This window comes from Gorilla gorilla, chromosome 7, assembly GCF_029281585.2.
Source record: "Gorilla gorilla gorilla isolate KB3781 chromosome 7, NHGRI_mGorGor1-v2.1_pri, whole genome shotgun sequence".
Taxonomy (NCBI): domain Eukaryota; kingdom Metazoa; phylum Chordata; class Mammalia; order Primates; family Hominidae; genus Gorilla; species Gorilla gorilla.
In genome coordinates this window covers 39,444,119-39,465,264 of record NC_073231.2, presented here as the reverse complement: position 1 = coordinate 39,465,264, position 21,146 = coordinate 39,444,119, and the positions used below count along the sequence as shown (strand labels likewise).

The 21,146-nt window shown below is 41.3% G+C and overlaps 1 long non-coding RNA gene across 1 annotated transcript; it reads left to right on the top strand.

Annotated features, from left to right (window-relative positions):
- The first annotated feature begins 9,672 nt into the window (after positions 1 to 9,672).
- Positions 9,673 to 20,798, top strand: LOC134759019 (uncharacterized). Its single transcript, XR_010134866.1, has 2 exons — positions 9,673 to 9,898; positions 20,662 to 20,798. It is a non-coding gene; the product is annotated as an uncharacterized lncRNA (long non-coding RNA).
- Positions 20,799 to 21,146: the final 348 nt, after the last annotated feature.

Here is a 21,146-nt window from a genome sequence, read left to right as displayed (position 1 = left end):
CAGGCTTGGTGGGGGACATAGCACCATTTAGGAAATATCAAGTTTCAGATGCCCACAGACATCCAGGTGAAGTTGTGTGATAGTTGTTTGATGTTTAAGAGATAGATCTGGGGGCCGGGGGCGGTGGCTCATGCCTGTAATCCCAGCACTTTGGGAAGCCAAGGCAGGCAGATTGCTTAAGGTCAGGAGTTCCAGACCAGCCTGGCCAACATGGTGAACCCCCCGTCTCTACTCAAAATACAAAAAATTAGCCAGGTGTGGGGGTACACACCTGTAGTCCTAGCTACTCAGGAGGCTGAGGCAGGAAAATCGCTTGAACCTGGGAGGTGGAGGTTGCAGTGAGCTGAGATCGTACCACTGCATTCCAGCCTGGGTGAAAGAGTGAGACTCTATCCCCACCCCACCCCCACCCCCCCAAAAAAAAGGAGAAGAAAAGAAAAAAAAAGAGATCTGGAGAGGGTATTGGTGAAGGGGCTGGGCTGGTCCTCAGCCTATTTGACATCAGGGCCATTCCTTGCCCTTCCCCCGCTCTGCTATCTGTCACTGGTAGCCCTCCTCTGTAGGCCGTTTCTCCTGGCTCCTTTCTCAGGGGCATAGGTAGGAAACTGGAGAGAGTTAAGCAGGAGCCAGGGAATTTCTCCCCGTCTCTCTGCTGTAGGGCTGTCTTCCCACTGGGCTTATATCCTCCAAGACTCCAGCTCTCCCTGTTTCCACAGGTCAAGAAGCCACTGGCTGTGATAGCCCCACCTCTTTTTGTCCCTGTAGCCTAAAAGTGTAGCAGGTTCCTGTCCTTACTGATTCCTGTCTCAATAACCCGTCTATTTTCTCAGCTCTTCCATCACCAGTGGGGATGAAGTTTCTTGTATTTTTAAACACTTTTTATGTTTTCCTGCTTGGACCCTGTCTGTGTAGGAATGATGAGCCTACAGCGATGTTTGCCAAAGTAACTGAATGTGCCTTGAGATTGTAGATGGGGACTGAAAATTGCCACAGAATTTGGTAACGAGTTGGTGATGCTAACAAGAGAATGAAAGCCAGATTGCTGTGGATTTTTTAAATTGCTGGGAATCGAGGAAGTAGCGAATGGACATTTCAGATTTTTATTTTTTTAAATGTATTATTAAAGGAAGGAGCAAAGGAAATATGATAAAGAGAAAGAAGTTTTGAAGATGAGAAATTGGCAGTGGCCCCAAGTAGAATGAGAGATGGAGCAGATACAGGTGATAGCCAAGTCATGGCTTGATGAAAGAGCAGCTGAAATTGGCTCCCACAAATGGTGTTTCTGCTGCAGGACTGTGTGATAGTCTCCAGTGTCTCTCAGGAGTGAAGAAAGTGAACTCAGTGGCTATAAACTGTGGTTCTCAAAGTATGGTCCATGGACCAGCAGCAGCTGCTGCAGCCCCTGAAACCCTGCAAGAAATGCAAAACCTCAGGCCACACCCCAGGCCAACTGAATGAGAAAACCTGGGAGTGGGACTCAGCCATCTGGTTGAAGAGACCCTCCAAGTGATTCTAATGAAAGCTAAAGTTGAGATTGACTGCCAGACCATTGCTACCCAAAGTGTGGTCTGCAATCATGCAGCATCAGCATCATTTGGGAGCTTATTAGAAATGCAGAATCTCTGTCCTCTCCCTCACATCCAAATCAGGAGTTTAATAAGATCCCCAGGTGGCTCCTATGCATATTAAGCAGCATTGAACTTAGGGACTTATTCTCCTCATTGGTATTTGTAGATAGCCAGTGATTCTTGGGACCTAAATGAGAGGGTAACTTTTAGTGGAGTAATTTCAGGTTTGATTCAGATGACAGGAGAGATATCAGATTTTGGAGGCTGAGAACCCTGCCCGACACCTTTCAAATGATACCATATAGGTGGCTGGATCTGCTGTCACCTCTCATGGACTGCACTTGAGACAGAAATGGAAAATTACAATGCAAAACAAAACAAAATGCAGCTCTGAAGGTCAGCCCTCAGGAAAGGTTATTGAGTGTCTGCTATATGTCCTAAGTTCTTTGGTGGACCCTGAAATGCCCCGACTGTTGCTCAGTTCCTATGCTTAGGAGCTCCCAGTCTAACAGAAGATACAGATGCGTGAACACATTATTATGATCCCTCTGGTAAAGGCATGATCCGGATCTGCAAGGGAATTTGGGGATCATGGAGGAGAGAGCCAGACGGCCACAGTGGATCAAGGAAAGCTTGTTGGATGAAGTCCTGCCGGAGCTGAATGAGTGGGGATCTACCAGATGATGAGGTGGCAGAAAGAGACATTCCAGGGAGAGGTGGCCTCAGGAACAAAGGCACAGAGACAACCAAGAGTTTAGGATCTCCACTCTGGGGGCAGGAACATATTCTTTACAAGGCCAGGGTGCGTCTAATTAAAAAAAAACAACCCACAGTTATTTTTGACATTTTCAATCCAAAGACCACGTAGTCTTACTTTTGAGCATGACTCTTTGTGTAGGGCTTAGGCTAGGCTGGTGTGATGGAAGAATTCTGCAGTGGCAGCAGCATTGACATCACTCCATGTCACATGTGAATCAACAGTCCTGAGAGAGGGAAGTTAAGCCCATGTTAGGTGGTCTACGGAGAAGCTCCTCTATTGTCACATTCTCTCTTCTTCTTAACCCAGAAACCATGATTTTGGTGGCACAGAGAAATGTGAACACTCAGGTTAAAAACACTTGACACCCTCATTTCTCCACTCAGATCACTGTGCCTAAAGGCACACCCATGCACCCAGACCAGCAACACCAACCCTCTCTCTCTGCACCCCTGTGTTATGTGATCTTAGCTGTGCTCATGGTGAACTCATGCCAGAATACACCAGAATGACTATCTGAAGAGTCTTTCCGAAGAACCTCAGCTCTTCCCCCTTGCAGAAGATGGGCATGAGTTTCAGGGCCCAAGGGTATTCTGCCTCAGTGATGTTTAGCTTTTATACATTTATGCTGGAGTATATGTTTTTTTTTCTTTTTGAGACAAGGTCTGGCTCTATCACCCAGGCTGGAGTGCAGTGGTGGGATCTTGGCTCACTGCAACCTCAGCCTCCCAGGCTCAAGCCAGCCTCTGACCTCAGCCTCCCAAGTAGCTGGGACTACAGGTGTGCACCACCATGCCTGGCTAATTATTGTATTTTTTTTTTTTTTTAGAGATTGGGTTTTGCCATCTTGTCTAGGCCGGTGTCAAACTCTTGAGCTCAAAGCAGTCCACCTGCCTTTGGCCTCCCAAAATGCTGGGGGGTTACAGGCATGAGCCACCATGCCTGGCCTATATGATGTTTTTATATTATATAAGGATCCTTCAAGAAAGAGACAGATGTCTTATGTCTTATATTTGTCCCTCATGGCATCTCTAATTTTACAAGGGTGCCCACTCAAATACTCAATTTTGTACAACGAAGTATTGCTCGAAGGAGGCACATTAGCCTGAAGCAGTCTCAGTCAATGTTAGTTCAAAATTTTTACAGAGGCCACTTGATGCATTCAGTAAAACCAAGAGTCAAAGAAATTTAACTTAGATTTGGCCATTTTCCTGGAATCACCACTGATGGATGTTGCTGGAAATAAGAAATCTATATACCACCTTATAAAGCAAGATGGTGTGTGATTTTGACTTGTAGACCACAAGCAGCAGATTGATTTTTTTGTGGTTAGGATAAAGTATCCAGAGGCAACATCATATACAGGCCCAAAAAGTGCTGCATGTCAAACAGCTTATCTGGAGGTGAATATGATGTGGTTTGCAGAACTGTTAAAAGTTTGGGAAAGTGGTTCTAGTGATGGGAGAGACCTGATGTAAAAGACTCGTGTGAAAAGTTTTAATAAAATAGATTCAAGGAATGTGAGAATGGCAAAAAGCAAAGTATTATTTTACAAGATGCTTTTTAAAAAATATTTACCTGTAACATTTAATGAATAGTATTTTTTTAACCTAGTCACACACACTATAAGGTAATAAGTTCAATTCAGTCTACCTGTTGAGTGGCAGACTCATATATTTGATATCCAACACAATAGTTGGATGTCTATTAGGCATCTCAAACTTAACAGGACTGAAATAAATTCTTGGTTTTCTTTTCAAACTTGTTTCTTCCCCAGTTTTGCTCATTTTAATAAGTGGCACTGCAATTTACCTGTTAGTTTAAGATAAAAACTTAGAAGTCATTCTCGACCTCTCTTTTTCTCCCACACCCCAGATTTATCTTCAAAATACATCCTAAATCCAACCAATCCCACCACCTCCACCACTATGATATTTATCTAGCACTTATCATCCCTAACCTGGACTACCTCCTAACTAGTCTTATTGTTTCACTTTTGTCCTCCTACAGGCAGACCTCCACATAGCAGCCAAACTGTGTAAAATATACAAAAAATAAAGTATGCCCCTCCCCTGTCCAAGAGCCTCTGATAGTATCCCATCACACTGAGAAGATATCCAAATTTTCCTTCTGAGGCCCAGAAGACCCTATAATTATATTACTATCTCCATCCCACCTGTCAGTAACCTGCTCTCCTTTCCCTCCTACCTATCCACATTGCCTTCTGTCTTCCTTCATTACACTAAACTCATGTTCATATCAGGCTGTCTCACTTCTAGTCCTGTCTGCCAGAACACCCTGCTTCCAGACTTACCACGACCTGCTGGCTCCTGAGCTTCATTCAGGCATCTGCTCAAATATGTCCTGAAAAAGGCCTTTCCTCACCACCCTGCTAAAATTGCACTTCAAACCTGATTCTTTTTGTCTTTTGAGCACTTATTACCAGCAGTTCTATGACATTGAGATATTGTCTGTCTTGTTCATCCCTCTGTCCCTAAAATAGTGCTTAGCATTTATAGTTGCTTAAACATTTCTTTCCTGAATTTAAAGTAGTACTTGACTATTCCATCTATATCCCCATAAGAATGGTTAACCATTCTAGTGGGCCAACAAACTTTTTTGTGAATCTTTTTGTTGGAAGCTCTCTAGTGGTTCTCAAATTTCACCACGCATCGGAATCACTTGGAGAGTTTGTTAAAATACAGATTAATGGCACACAGCCTCAAAGTTTCTGATTTAAAAAATGTGGGGTGGGGTTGGAAAATTTGCATCCTAACAAGTTGCAAGGTGCTGCTGTGGCTGCTGGTCCAGGTACCACATTTTTAGAACATAAGAAACAACTGGTCCAGGTACCACACTTTTAGAACATAAGAAACAACTGAGTCACCTCTGGCAATGCCACTTCTTCACATTTTCTCTTTCCAATCCCTTGACCCTTTTTTCATTTGCCAGTAGCACCACAGAAAGCCACAGGACTTGTGCCCCAGATCTACTCCTCACTAGGACAACCTTGTGATATGAAGCACTTGAGGACCAAGGCTTCCATTCCTACACTCCCAGGATTTTGCGCTGTACTTCTCAGGTTTTGCACAAAGTCGTAGAAGGAAAAATGTTTGTGGAGCATTGTGCATTCTAATGATGTCAAAATTTGTAAAAGGAATGCCTTTTATCCCCATCCCCTGCCAGGCTTTAAGCCAGTGCTTTCTGCACCTTAAGAATATGTCAGCATCATCAGTACTAAAAGGTTGTGGTTCACCCCAATCAAATAGGACTCTTTCGACAGCAATTGCAAGCCTGGGCAATGACTGACTGTTTAACTTCTGCCCTGTGTTGTTTGAAGGGAGCAGGACTGAGATCTAGTTCTTCACCTGCAGCAATGAGATTTCTTATGTATTTCAATGGGTTATGGCTGGGTGAAGGGAGAAGTTTCTGAAACCTTTCTCACTTTGAAGGGGTGTGTGTGTGTGTTAGACTTCCACTTAGATGAATCAGCCTGGAGCCCTTTCAGGCTTCCATGTTTCTTTTCCACCCCCGTTTTTTCATGCGCATTTAAAATTGAGTGATAATTCTGAGCCCCATTTTATTTTATCTTGTTTCCTGATAGTCTTCTGCTCATTCCTCAGAGAAAAATCATTAAAGCTCTCTCTAAGAATACAATTATCTTGGGGGGGTATGACCCATTCAACATTTACCTTATTTACATTTACAATGTTCAATACCTTAGCTATTTGTGATGGGTTAATCAAGCTCTTAACAAGTCTTTGAAATCAGGAGAAAGGAATTTTATGGGTAAATGGCGGTAGTGTAATCAGTGAACATCTGGGGTACAAAGCATGTCAGACAAGGGACCCTTGTGTTGGAACTGTTCTGTATTTTAATTCTGTTTAATTCTATCACACATGTAGATTCGATGAATCTACATGTGTGATAGAATTAAACAGACGAATCTACATGTGTGATAGAATTAAACAGAATTAAAATACACACACACTACTGCACTGTAAATACACACAGAATTAAATACACACACACTACTGCACTGTAAATACACACAGAATTAAATACACACACACGCAACTGTAAAACTTGTGAAATCTGAACAAGGTGGATTGTATTGTCAATATCATAGTTAGGATATTCTACTGCAGTTATTCAAGATGTTACCATTGGGGAAAACTGGGTACATTGGACAAAACCATGTACACATAGTCTCTGTTATTTCTTACAACTGCATGTGACTCTAAAATAATCTCAAAATTCAAAGTTTAAGAAAGAATTGCTGCAGAGAGGACAAGACTGGTGGATGTCAGAATGCAGAGTCCCGGGTTTTCAGTGAAAGGATTGTGGGAGCCCAGAGAAGAGGACAGAACCCAAATCTAAGGGGAAGAGTGGCATGGAAGGGAAGATGAGGAATGCTCCTAGGGAAAACTTCATTTTCCTCCTGTCTTTAAATTATACTGAGGAGAATATAGTCTATCACCAAGTCATAATTCCTAGAACAATCATCCATCAGATGTGAAAGCAATAATAGTACTAGATGACACTTACTGAGTGCTGCCAGCTGCTGGTTTCTTTACATGAGTTATCTTGTTTGATCCTCTGATGTCCTATGGGGTAGGTACTATTATTATATCCATTTTACAGATGAGAAAATCAAGGCACAGAGAATCAAGAAACATAACTGGCAACTGGCAAAGCCAGGATTTACCTGATATGCTCAGCAGTGCAGCATCAACACTATTGGGTGCTCACCATGTGCTAGGTATACTTCCCTAAATGCTTTCTCTTTATGCTGAAGAAAGTGGCCTATCATATCTGGAAAATTCTCTGTCAGATGCTGGCGTCAAATTACATTTGTTTGTTGTGTGCTTAAGTGTCAGGCACTTTACGTAAGTCATCCCATTGCATCCTCACAGCAAATCTGGATGTATTATCTCCACCTTATTGATGAGAAAGCCAGGCCTAGAGAAGTTGGCTGTCTTCAAAATCACACGACCAACATGTGCGGAATAGCAAAGGCGCTCAGCCGTGAACTCCAGAGCTCTGAGCGCTGTGGCCTCCAACTCAGAAACCACAACCTCAAAGTCATTTAATTTTCCCCAAAGCTAGAGGCTCCTAGTATTCACTGACCAGGCATGAATCTATTTATCCTGGTATGCAAAGGATAGACATTTAGCATACTCATTTTGTCTAGTGTAACTTGGGAACTTTCTTTGCTATGTGAATCTATTAGCCACTCAAGGCATGGACAAGCTCTTTTTAGTTTCACGGTTCAATACACAACAGCAGCACACACAACACGATATTTAATAAGCCTTCTTTAATGATGATGGTCATGACTTTTTGCTTTGAAGGTTTGCAAGAAGTGATGAACATCTCTAACATAAGTGATCTCCTCCTTCCGTTTCTCTCACCTTCGTGTCATTCCGGAGCACCTAGTAGGTGACTGGGGATTTAAATGGTTTTCTATCTATCAGTCCCTCTGAGTGAAGTGGACACATTCTGTGCTACATCATCGCCCTGTAATCACAAAGACTGGACACACGAAACCATGAGGAACTTGTCAGGGGAATTTCTTGCAGGCTGATGGGGTGAACCAAATAAATTCACAGCATCTCAGCCGCAGGCTCGGGGTTACAATGCGGATTCCTCCTGGGCGGCGGGCCCCAATAGGCTTTCACTTTTCTGCAGGGGCGCACGCCCACTCCGAGCGAACTCCACGTCCTGGTTTTCGTCCTCGCCTCCTTCCCGCCGGCAGCCGGCTGCCTGTAAACACGCGGGGGTCGCAGAAAGAGGCGGCTGCTATTGGAGGAGCCCATCGAGGCCTCCCCTACGCTTAGCTCCGGAGCTGTCAGTTACTCGAACAGTGCGACGAGATTTTGGCGCCACAGCTGGGAGTGAGGCTTTTGTTCCATAACAAAAACAAGCGCCTGAGTGGCAAGGCTGCCAGCGCCCAGCCCAGCCGAGCAGGCATAAAGGAGCCCGCGTCGCGGATGTTTGTGCCCTGTCATTAGAGACAGCTCCCTCAGCTTCCAAACGATCACGTGGAGACAATGTGGCAAATTATATTTGTACCAGCAAAGATCCTTGTCGAGCCGCGAAGGTGAATACTGTGCACCAGGATCTAGTAAGGGGGCCTGCTTGCTCAGGTGGAAAAACACCAACGAGTCATTTCCAGCGCTTTTTGTCTCCTCTGTCAAAGAACTTCTGTTTTCCCTCTGCAGCTGAAAGGCAACCTTCTGGTTGAAACAAGTTAAATGATGAATCCAAGAGGAAAAACTAGGTGTTAAGATGTCATAATGTAGTTCTCCCGATATGGTGGTCCCCCGTTATGAGTACATAGAGATGGAGTCTGCTATATTATTTGTTTGATGTTTGCACATATGATGCTAAATTAGAACACATCCAGACCCAGGTTACTCCCTACTATGGAAAAATTCATGTGAAAACCAAAATTCAAAAGTCAGATAGATAGGGGTGAGTGTTCTCATGTCAGAGTCTTTGAGTTTCAAAGCATTCAGAAGACTTGAAAGTCGTCCTCCAAATCAGTAGAGTTGATATCTAAAGTGCCACAACTGAGAATTTGTTTATTCAGATTTAGTCTGGTTAGAATGGAAGTACCTTTGAAATGATGAGGTTAAAAGATAGTCATTTACATTTTAGTGTGAATTTGTTTAATTATTTTTCTTTTGACAGTAGGTTTTCAGGAAGGAGACTAGTTACAACTGAGTTCCTGAAAGGAGACAAATGAACAAAATGGGTGGAAATGAATGCAGAAACACAGTCTAGGTGTCCCAGAAGCCCTGTTTGTTGCTTCACAATTCTGGGGGAATCCAGCTTTTTAAAGAGAGTTTGTTTTGTTTTGTTTTTGCAATAATAGAGCTTTCTGCAGTTATGGACGTGTTCTATATCTGTACTAATATGGGAACCACTAGGCACATGTGGTTATTGAGGACTTGAAATGTGCCTGGTGTGATTGAGAAATTGAATTTTTAATTCAATTGGATTTAAATAGTCACATGTGACTAATGGTTCCCATATTGGGCAACACAGCTTTAGAGCATTTTAAAAGATGTCCACAAATCTTCAGGAAAAAAAATTGCATAGTGTGGTGGGCAGCGTCAAAGATGGCCCACAATAGTCCCCACCTCCTGGTACTTATGCCCCTGAGTGGGATTCCCTCCTTTTGAGCATGGGCTACAACTAGCAATTTGTTTTTAGCAATAGAACGTGCCCAAAGTGATGGGATGTCACCTCCGAGATTAGGTTACAAAGAGACTCCAGCTCCATCTGGAATATCTTCTTTGGCTCTCTCACTTGTTTGCTCTGAGGGAAGCCAGCTGCCATGTCATCAGCCACCCTGTGGAGTGGCCCTGCTGGCAAGGAACTGATGTCTTTAGCCAACAGCCAGCAAGGATCTGAGGCCCTCAGACCAAAAACCATCAAAGAACTAAATGCTGCCAACAACCACGGGACGGAGCTGAGAAGTGGATTCTCCACCAGTCCCAGGCTAGAGATGACTGCAGCCCTGTCTGACACCTTGATTGCAGCTTTGTGAACCAGAGACACCCAGGTAAGCTATGCCTGAATTGTAGACCCACAGAAAATGTGAGCTAAGAGAGGTGTGTTTTTTGAAATCACTGAGTTTTGGGGTAGTTTGTTACAGAGCAAAAATTTTGGTATGGTTAGGCTCATTTAAAAGACATTTATACTAGTTAGGGTATCCCCAGGTCCAGAGAAACCTCCAAACATCAGTGTCTAATGCAATAAAAGTTCTGTTCTTTTAACAGTGCCATGTGGGAATTCTGATGGTGGTATGAGACCCAGCCCTTTTTCCTTCAGGTTGTCCTAGGAGTCATTTCCATTCCAGCCAGCTGGAAGGGGAGACAAGCAGAGTGGCTCCCATGGGGAGCAGACTTGGGGATGATGCACACCATTTCTGCCCATGTTCTACTGGCCTCGCTTAAATGACCACCCCAGCCTGTAAGGCAGACTGGGAAATATAGTCCAACTGTGTGCCCAGAATGAAGCCAAAGCAGATTTAAGGATCAATCAGCCCGTAGGTTTTGCCAAAGCACAATATTTTTTGAGGTGGGTAAGCCCCTTGACAAGAACAGGCCTTCATGGCTTGCCAAACCCTGGGATCATGCAGACAATAATCTCTTAATAAATAATGGTAGGCTGGGCGCCGTGGCTCACGCCTGTAATCCCAGCACTTTGGGAGGCTGAGACGGGTGGATCCTGAGGTCAGGAGTTCAAGACCAGTCTGGCCAAGATGGTGAACCCCTGTCTCCACTAAAAATACGAAAATTAGCCGGGCACAGTGGCAGGCACCTGTAATCCTAGCTACTTGGGAGGCTGAGGCAGGAGAATTACTTGAACCCGGGAGGTGGCAGTTGCAGTGAGCTAAGATCGAGCCACTTCACCCCAGCCTGGGTGACAGAGTGAGACTCTGTCTCAAAATAATAATAGTAATAATAATAATAGTAGTAATAGTGATGACAGAACTGGAAAGAGACTATTATCCCCATTTCGAGATGTGAACTCACCAAAATTGTCAGATTATTCTGTGCCATAAATTCCCATGACTCAACCAAAAGTCAATCAAAGTAATGCTGTGTGAAGAAAGTTATGGCACAGTTCTGGAAATGACAATAGAAAAATCGGGAAAAGATTTTTCTTTTCTGTCACCCCCCACAAAAAAACTGTGGACACATTAGCAGTCTCTTCTCATTCCTGCCTCTATCCTCTGAAACCCAAAACAACCTCTAATTTACTTTCTATCTCTGTGCATATTCAAATGAGCATGTTCTAAACTACAGAGTGTGATTGGCGTGGAGTTCCACTAGCTGAGGCATCCCTTAGATGTGATTGCAAAGGTATCTGTAACATCTGTTGCTTTGGAGGCTGACTGATTTTCTGGCAGCTGCCCCCAATGTCACTGTCAGTCTTAGGGTTTATAGTGAAAGGGGAAAAAAAGAAAAGATTGGTTTTGTTGATTTCAGTTGTTTTAAATTGAGGAACTCATGTGTCAATACATTTTTGCTCCTATATCAATACATTTCTGAAATGTCACTCCTCCCTTTTATCACCCTGGTCACCTTCCACCCACCTCCCTTAATGTTAACTTGTGAGCTTGTTCTCACCCAGTAAAGATAGGAATGTTAACTGAGTATATGTCTGTCAACATGTGTATTAGTCCGTCTTCACGCTGCTGATAAAGACATACCCGAGACTGGGGAATTTATAAAGAAAAAGAGGGTTAATGGATTCACAGTTCCACATGGCTGGGGAAGCCTCACAGTCATGATGGAAGGCAAAAGACATGTCTTACATGGTGGCAGATAGGAGAGAATGTGCAGGGGACCTCCCCTTTATAAAGCTATCAGATCTCATGAGATTTATTCACTATCATGAGAACAGCATGGGAAAAACCCACCCCCATGATTCAGTTACCTCCCACCGGGTCCCTCCCACGACACATGGGAATTCTAGGAGCTACAATTCAAGATGAGATTTGGGTGGGGACACAGCCAAACCATATCAACGTGACTTAAAAAAAAAGTTTTGGCACCCTGAAGTAAACAACCAAAACAAAAAAGAGAAAAGAAAGGATGAAAGAAAAGAAGAATGCTTGGCACAAATCCAAAGGCAGGTGTCTAAGGAGCTAATGTCACTCAAGCTTCAGGGCTCCTCCCTTGTAGGGGTCCTGTCCTAGGCTGAGTGCTGCCCTGCAGAGAGAAGCAGCAGCAGCAGCTCTCACATGTGATGAAGGCAGGAGTACTCCCCAAGGAGGGGGCCCCACTATATTTCTACTTTTTAACAGCTTTATTGAGATGTAATACAAATAACATAGGATGTCCCCTTTTAAGCTCTGCAATTCAGTGTTCTTTTTACAGTATATTCACAGAATTGTTAGTAGATTTTCGTTACTGTAAACCCACACAAAAAAAAAACCGTGGACCCATTAGCAATCTCTTCTCATTCCTGCCCCTAAACCCCTGAAAACCAGACAATCTCTAATTTACTTTCTATCTCTATAGATTTGCCCATTCTGGACATGTTTTTGTTTTTCTTTCTTTCTTTTTTTGAAACAGAGTCTTGCTCTGTCACCCAGGCTGGAGTAAAGTGGCATGATCATGGCTCACGGCAGCCTTGACTTCATGGGCTCAAGTGATCCCCCAACCTCAGCCTCCTAAGTAACTGGGACTACAGGCATGCGCGACCATGCCCAGCTAATTTTTTGTAATTTTAGTAGAGACAGGGCTTCCCCACGTTGCCCTACACTAGTCTCAAACTCCTGGGCTCAAGCAGTCTGCCCACCTTGGCCTCCCAAAGTGCTGGGATTACAAGCGTTAGCCACCTCTTCCCTTCATGGACATTTCATATAAGTGGAGTCATATAATACACGGTTTTCTGTGACTGGTTTCTTTCACATAACATGATGTTTTCAAGGTTCACCCATGTTGCAGCATGTATCAGAGCTTTATTTATTTTTATTGCCAAATAAAAATACATGGTATGGACATAGCACGTTTTGTTTATCCAGTCATCAACTGATGGGCATTTAGGTTGGTTTTATATTCATTTTGTCTGTAGTATATTATTTGTCTATATGATATTATATTCATATTTTGTCTATACCCTGCCAGTGGTCCCAGGATTGTGAGTGGGGTTGGCAGACTGCCAGCAATACCTTCATATTTGTCTGCCCCGCTGTGATAACTTGCGTTTGGCAGCTGCCAGGGAGCACTTGGACCCTATCTTTTATCCCTGGAAGAGTATCCGAAACTGAGGCTGCTCTGCACCCTGTGCAGGGTCCATTAGGACCATGTTTCTAGGCATCTTGCTCCCTAACCCCAGGACCAGACCAGCAAGGGCAGAATATGGGGAAGAGGAAGAGGTGCAAGAGCCTGGCCAATGCTTACTAGCTGCCAGGGTATTCGTTGCCAGTGCCATGCCAACTATGATCAAAGAGCTGGAGTTCTCTGAAGTCTTGCTTGAGCAAGAAGCCTTGCCTGAGCAGGAAACTTGAGGAGGTTGTAAAAGTGACATTGCTCACCAACTGTAAGGAATTTTTCTAAATTATTCATAATTTTTTCAAAAAAATGTGGTCGGCCGGGCATGGTGGCTCACACCTGTAATCCCAGCACTTTGGGAGGCCGACGTGGGTGGATCATGAGGTCTGGAGATCGAGACCATCCTGGCTAACACGGTGAAACCCCATCTCTACTAAAAATACAAAAATTAGCTGGGCATAGTGGCAGGCGCCTGTAGTCCCAGCTACTCAGGAGGCTGAGGCAGGAGAATGGCATGAACCCGAGAGGCGGAGCTGGCAATGAGCTGAGATTGCGCCACTGCACTCCAGCCTAGGTGACAGAGCAAGATTCCTTCTCAAAAAAAAAAAAAAGTGGTCAACCATGACAAAGGAAAAATTGGATTATCTTTCTACTTTTTCAATGAAAAATTATATTACAAAATTGTTGTCATAGCAAGAGGCAATAAGAAAGAATACAGAGAGGAGTGATTTCAGTGAAAATGGTGGAGTAAGGCACTCTAATATTTTAGCCCTCCATAAAAGCAGATAAAAAAACTGGCAAAAATGATCAGAAGCAACTTTTTTCAACTCTGGAAATTAACTAGAGGCTTGCAGCCACCAGGCAGTGTTTATTCAAGGAAAGCACTGAATCTCAGTAAGCTTTGTGGCATTTTAACTTACTCTTGGACCACACCTCACACCCAGCTCGGAGATGCCTGTAAAAGGAATAGCTGGCATTCCTGGTATTGGAGTGACTATTAGAATAAAACTCATTTAAAAAGAATTGTAATTATTTTCCCTTTAAAAACATATGTGATGGCTCCATGGAAGACTGCTCAAAAGGCTTGTCTTTATTTCACTTGACCTGGAACTCACCCAGTCCAAAAGCTATGTGGGGGTAGTGGGAGCATTTGACAAAAGCATTTACAGGCAAATGTTTTAGTGTCTGCTGCCTGAGGTGATAAATAGTTGCTATAAACCAAAAAGTTAGGAAGAAAAGGCTGGGAAATGTTATGTTCATGAAGGCTTTGAAAAGTACATGCGTATTCCTGGGAATCTAGAAGCCATGCCTGCCCAGGAAAAACCTATCAAGACCGTAAGCTCTGACTTCTGGATGACCTTGAAGCTTTGCACAAGAAGGAAGTGAAGGCTAAGGCAGAATTGTAAACTGCCTGGCTAAGCGTTAAAGGCAGGCCCCAACACACAGAGTCTCTAAGCAAACACTGTAATATTTTTGGTCTCAGGCATTTGAGGAAATCTCCGTCCAATTATTGTTCTAACAGAACAGAGACTTCTATGGTCAAACATGACAAAGAATACAGACTTTACAGAATTAGTTTATAAAAATCATTCAACAAACAAATGAAAATGAAATGAACAGCAGCAACAATAAACCCTGGGGAGAGGAGAGAATTTATTTTCCAGAGTTTCCACATAATACTCAAAACATCCAGGTTGCAACAAAAAAATTATGAGCTATACAAAGAAACAAAAAATGTATGGCTCAAACACAGGAAAAAAATTAATAGAAACTATCTCTGAGGAGGCCTAGGCATTGGACTTACTAGAATACACTTTAAATTAGTTACCTGAAATATGTTTAAAAAGCTAAAGGAAACAATATCTGAAGAACTAAAAGTATCAGAATAATGTGTAACCAAGTAAAAATACTAATTAAAAAGCCAGGTGTGGTGGCACATGCCTATAATCCCAGCACTTTAGGAGGCCGAGGTGGGCAGATTGCTTGATCTGAGGAGTTCGATATTAGCCTGGGCAACATCATGAAGCTAAAAATAGAAAAAATAGCTGGGTGTGGCGGTGCGAGCCTGTAGTCCCAGCTACTTGGGAGACTGAGGTGGGAGGATTGCTTAAGCCTGGGAGATTGAGGCTGCAGTAAGCTGAAGTCATGCCACTACACCCCAGCCTGGGTGACAGAGTGAGACTCTGTCTAATAAATGAATGAATGAATGAATAAAAAGATATAAATTTTATTTTTAAGATAACCAAATAGACATTCTGGCACTCAAAAGTACAGTAACTGAAATAAAAAAAAAAATCACTAGGGGACTATCCCATCGAGATTTAAACACGATTCCAATCATAGATTTAAACAGGTAGAAGAATCAGCAACTTGAAGATAGATCAATTGAGATTATCCACTCTGAGGAACAAAAGAAAAGTGAATAAAGCAAAAAATTAATAGAAACCTTAGAGACCTGTGAGATATTGTCATACACATAATGGTAGTCCTGGAAGGAGAGGAGAGGGGAGGAGAGAGAGACTATTTTTTAAAATAATGGCAGGAAACTAAAATTTGATGAAAAATGTTATCTATACGTCCAAGAAGCTAAATGAACTGTAAGTGGGATAAACTAAGAAGATCCATAGAGAGATACACCATAACCGAAGACAAAGACAAAGAATCTTGAAAACAGCAAGTGGAAAACAACTCAACTCTATAAAATTCAAGAAGGAATCCTCAATAAGATTAATTACTGATATCTCATTAAAAATCCCGGAGGTTAGAAGACACTGGAATGATGTATTCAAAGGACTCAAAGTAAGAAAAAGTCAGTGAAGAATTCTATATCTGGCAAAAGTATCCTTCAAAAATAAAAATAAATGAAGAAATTCCCAGATGAACAAAAACTGAGAGTTTGTTGCTAATAGACCGACCTTCCAACAAGTGCTAAAGAAAGTATTTCTGGCTGAAATAAAAGACCACTAGATGGTAACTAAAAACCATATGAAGAAATAGAGATCTCTGGTAAAGATAACTATATAAGGAAATATAAAATATGTTTAACTTTTTTGTAACACTTTTTTCACCCTATTCTGATTTAACTGTATAAAGCAATGTTTATAAATCTATGTTGATAGACACACAATGTATATGAATACAATTTGTAACAATAACAGCATAGCATGGGGGTGGGTGGGGAGAATGGGGCTATGGAGAAGCAAAGACTTGATATGCTGAAATTAAGTTGGTATTAATCTTAGATAAATTGTTATAAATTAAGAGATTAATTATAATTGCCAGGGCAGCCACTAGGAAAATAACTCAAAATATAGTAAAAGAAATGACAAAGGAATTTAAATGGCACAGTAGAAAATACCTACTTAACATAAAAGAAGGCAGTAATGGAGGAATTAAGGAAGAATTAAGCAGAGATTGGTAAGATATATGAAAAAACATGATCCAACTCTATGATGTCCATAAGAGACTCATTTTAGATTTAGAGACACAAATTTGTTGAAAACAAAAGACTGAAAAAGATATTTCATACAAAACATAACCAAAAGAGAGCTGGAGTAGCTACATTAGTATCAGACAAAATAGATTTTAGTGCAAAAATGCTACTAGAGATAAAGAAGACACCATATAATAATAAAAGGCTCAGTCCCTCAAGAAGATATAACAATTATAAACCTGCATACACCTAAAAATAGAGCCCCAAAACACCAAACAAAAACTAACATAACTGAAGGAAGAAATAGCCAATTCAGTGATAACTGTAGGAGATTTCTATATCCAATTTTCAATAATGGATAGAGCAAACAGACAGAAGATCGTAAGGAAACAGAAGACTTGATAGTGTCAAAGGACACTATCAAGAAATTAAAGAAATAACCTACATAATGGGAGAAAATATTTGCAAATTATATACCTGATAAGGGTTTAATATCCAGTATACATAAAGCTCTCTTACAACCCAATAACAAAAAGGCAAGTACTTCAATTTAAAGATGGACAAAGGATTGAAAGGCTATTTCTCAAATATATATATACACATGTATATACACACACACACAAGTGGCAAACCAGTACATACAAAGATGCCCTTCCTTATTAGTTTTAGGAAAATGTAAATCAAAATGACATGAGATGACACTTCACACCTAATAAAAAAAAAAAAAAAAAGAAAACAAGTGTTGGTAGGATTTGGGGACATTGGAAATCTTGTACATTCACATAAAAATATAAAGTGGTGTAGCTGCTTTTGAAAACAGTTTGGCAATTCCTCAAAAATTAAACATTAAATTATCATATGACCCAACAATTCCTCTCCTAGACATATACACCAAATGATTGAAATCAGGTACTCCAAAAATCTATGTGTACACACATGTTCACAGTAGCACTGTTCATAATAGTCAAAGGGCAGAAAAACCCCAAATGTCCATCAACAGATGAATGGATAAACAAAGTGTGGTATATTCATACAATGGAATATTATTTAGCCATAAAAAGCAGTGAGGTACCAATACATGCCACAATGTGTATGAACCTCAAAAACATTACACAAAGTGAAGAGTAACACAGAAGGTAACATCTTGTATGATTCAATTGGTGTGAAATATCTAGACTAGGTAAATCCATAGAAATAGAGAGTAGATTGGTGGTTACCAGGTGCTGGGAAGGAAGACATTGAGAATAACTGCTTAATAGGTATTGGGTTTCCTTTTGGGGTGATAAGGGTGTTCTGGAACTTGATAGAGGTGGTGGTTGCACAACATTGAGAGCATACTAAATGAATTGTTCACTTTAAATGAATACTTTTATATTATGTGAATTTCACCTCAAATGTTTTCTATAAAGGATAAAGTACTGTTACAAGTGACAACATAAATGAACCTTGAAAACATGCTGAGTGAAAAAAGCCAGACACAAAGGGACACGTATTACATGATACCATTTATATGAAATGTCCAGAACAGGCAAATCCATAGAAATAGAAAATAGATTAGTAGTTACAGGGAATGGGGGAGGGGAGAAGTGGGACTGACAGCTGATAGGGGCAGAATTTCTTTTAGGATGATGGAAATATTTTGCAATTAAATAGTGGTTGCATGACATAAAAACCATGGAACCATGGAACTGTACATTTTGAAATGGTGGCCTTTGTATTATATTACTTTTATCTCAATTTACAAAAAGTATACAGAGAAAAGATGTAGGGAAAGTATATTTTACAGGTATGTCAGGCAGTTAGTTAATAAAGTTATCACAAAATTACAACATTTCCAATATTTGTGTTATTTTTCAGCTTTTCATTGTTTGTAATTTGTTGTGATTTCTTCTCTTACTCTAAATGTATATTCACTTTTGTACCTATTTTGTATTTTTTTTCTAAGAGGGCTCTCAGATTGATTGCTTCAGGTCCCACAAAACTGGGATGCCACCCTCGCATTACTAGGTACAGAAACTCAGCTACCCAAGGTGCTACTAGATTAAGGAATTCTGTCACCAAGCAGGCTGTGCACTGCTTCAGGAAGGCTCCCTCTCAACTCCTCCTTACAATTCCCTGCCGTATCCCACCAGTCCTCAAGCCTCCTCTGAGATGTACCTCCCTTCTCTTCCCACTTCTCCGATCGCCACCACCTTCATTCAGGTTATTCTTGGCCACCTAGACTCTGGCAATCACCCGACTGCTCTACAATTTCACAAAACACTACTTCCAATCACCCTCCAACTGCTACCTGGGAAGATCTTGCTGAAATGCATATTCTGTCTCTCTTCTTACCTCTGCTGGGAAGCCTTCCAAGGTTCTCATTGCCTGTAGGATAAAAAACAAACACATCCCGTCCCGTCTGTCTAGACCCATCTCATAGCTTTCCTTCCCTGATGTGCATCCCCACATCAATAATGCCTAACTCCTCCCCTTCCCCAGAACTTCAAGTATTTTATGTCTCCTGGTATCTTTTGTACAGTTCTTCTGTCATTTAGTATGAAATGTCTCCTCCTCTTCTTGGAAAATTCTTTATCTGCCTATGTCTAGCTCAAGTGTGGCCTCTGGGAAGGTTTCCCAACTCCCTCTACAGTCCTTACACTTTACATTGTAGTCATTCATACAGATATTTTTGTGTCTTATACATTAATGTATATGTCTGCAAATCAACTAAAATAATCTGAACTATTTCTGTGGTTGTATATGGGTATATTAAAAAACATATTGCTAGGTGTCCTACAAAAGGACACATGTTCATGTGTTGGAAACTTAGTTGCCATTGTAACGGTACTGAGACATGGGGTCTTTAAAGATGATTAGGCCATGAGGGCTTTGTTTTCATGAATGAGATTAATGCCATTATCGCAAAAGTGGGTTGGTTATCTTGGGGAGTGATAAAGGGATAAAGATAAAAGAATAAGTTTGGACCCTGTTTACTCTCTGTCTTGCACACTTTTGCCCTCTTTCTTCCTTGCCATGTGATGCCCTTCTGCCATGTTATGACACAGCAAGAGGGCCCTCACCAGATGGCCAAGCAGATGCCAGCACCATGCCCTTGGACTTCCCAGCCTCCAGAATCATGAGCCAAATAAATCTCTTTTCTTTGTAAATTACCAAATCTGTGATATTCTGTTATAGCAACAGAAAATGGACTTAAACACATATATATGAATATATGTATATATATGAATATGTATGAATATATAAAATCATATATATGAACATATGCATATATATGAATTTATGAATATATATGAATCTATATAAAACATATATATGTTTTTGATTTGTTTCCTAAAGAGCTATAAACATATCCAAGGCAGAGATGGTGTCACATCTATTTTAAAAATGTTTTCCTCAGCAGTTGCTATATTTTCTGTACTCAGTAGGCACTTACCCATGTGCCAGGGACTCATACAGTGGAGGAAATACTTTTTGAATAAAATTGAATTAAATATTCTTTTCCTTAAGGACTTTAGGCACTGAATAAAGAAACTAGCACATGAACACAATTAGGAATATTAATATTATAAATAAATATCAAGTAGTAAGCTGCAAACCAATTAAATGAGCACTGATGACCTAGACAGTAGAGTGGATTACATCATCATCATCATCATCGTCGTCACAACTGTGTAAAGTTAATCAAAGGAAAACTTTCTGAAGCAGAGAGGTAGTAAACAGATAAAGCAGAAGGGTTTTGGTTCAGGGTAAGGAGAGAAAGTGGTTCTTCCTGGGAGTAAAGAGCTTGAAGACTAACAGGGGAGAGAATTTAAAGATCTTCCTGGGAATATGGGAAATTCTTTGATCCCAGTGGGAGGCACTTGGGTATTTTAGTGTTTTCTTTGGACATACTATCTTTTTGTACTGAGATGAAAAGAGATTTAGTAATGTAAGAATTTTTACTACTTTGGCAAAAATTCCCCAAAAGTCACAAATCTCATTTTGTGAGGGACAGGGAGATGGGGACTCAGGTATGCTGAGCCAATTCATAGAGCCAAATTAAAGGAAGGCATGGAAAGTACACCTTGTTTTCCCCTCTTCCTTATTCTTTCTCACTTTCAGATGGAGCAATATGAGGGCTTCACAGAAGCAGCAGGCTCTGCTCTTCCAGGGACCCGCTGGTGGACTAGGAGAAGGGAGTAGATGCTTTGTTGGGCTAGAATTCCAAGAAGACCATGAATAAAACAAGTCACACTCTATTTCTGTGTGAGGCAGGAAGAGAAGGAAATCACCGCTTTTTTGGCATGCTGATGGAAAGGGGATTTAAATTTCCTTGGGGAAGCATGTGCTTATTTAATTATGTAATTGTAAATTTATTATAGTGTTTTATAGTTTTCTCCCTCTCTAATCCTTCCCTCCCTCCCTCCCTCCCTCCCTCCTTCCCTTCCTTCCTTCCTCTTTTCTTTCTTTCTTTCCAGAAGGCTTGGTTTGGTGCCTCTCCCCTTCCCATCTTTCTCCTCATGTCCCAAAGCCTGCTTGTACCCAGTGTTCTGAGTACCACAGAGACCACCAGGAGGGCTAGACCCAGCCTTGGATGAGAATAATGA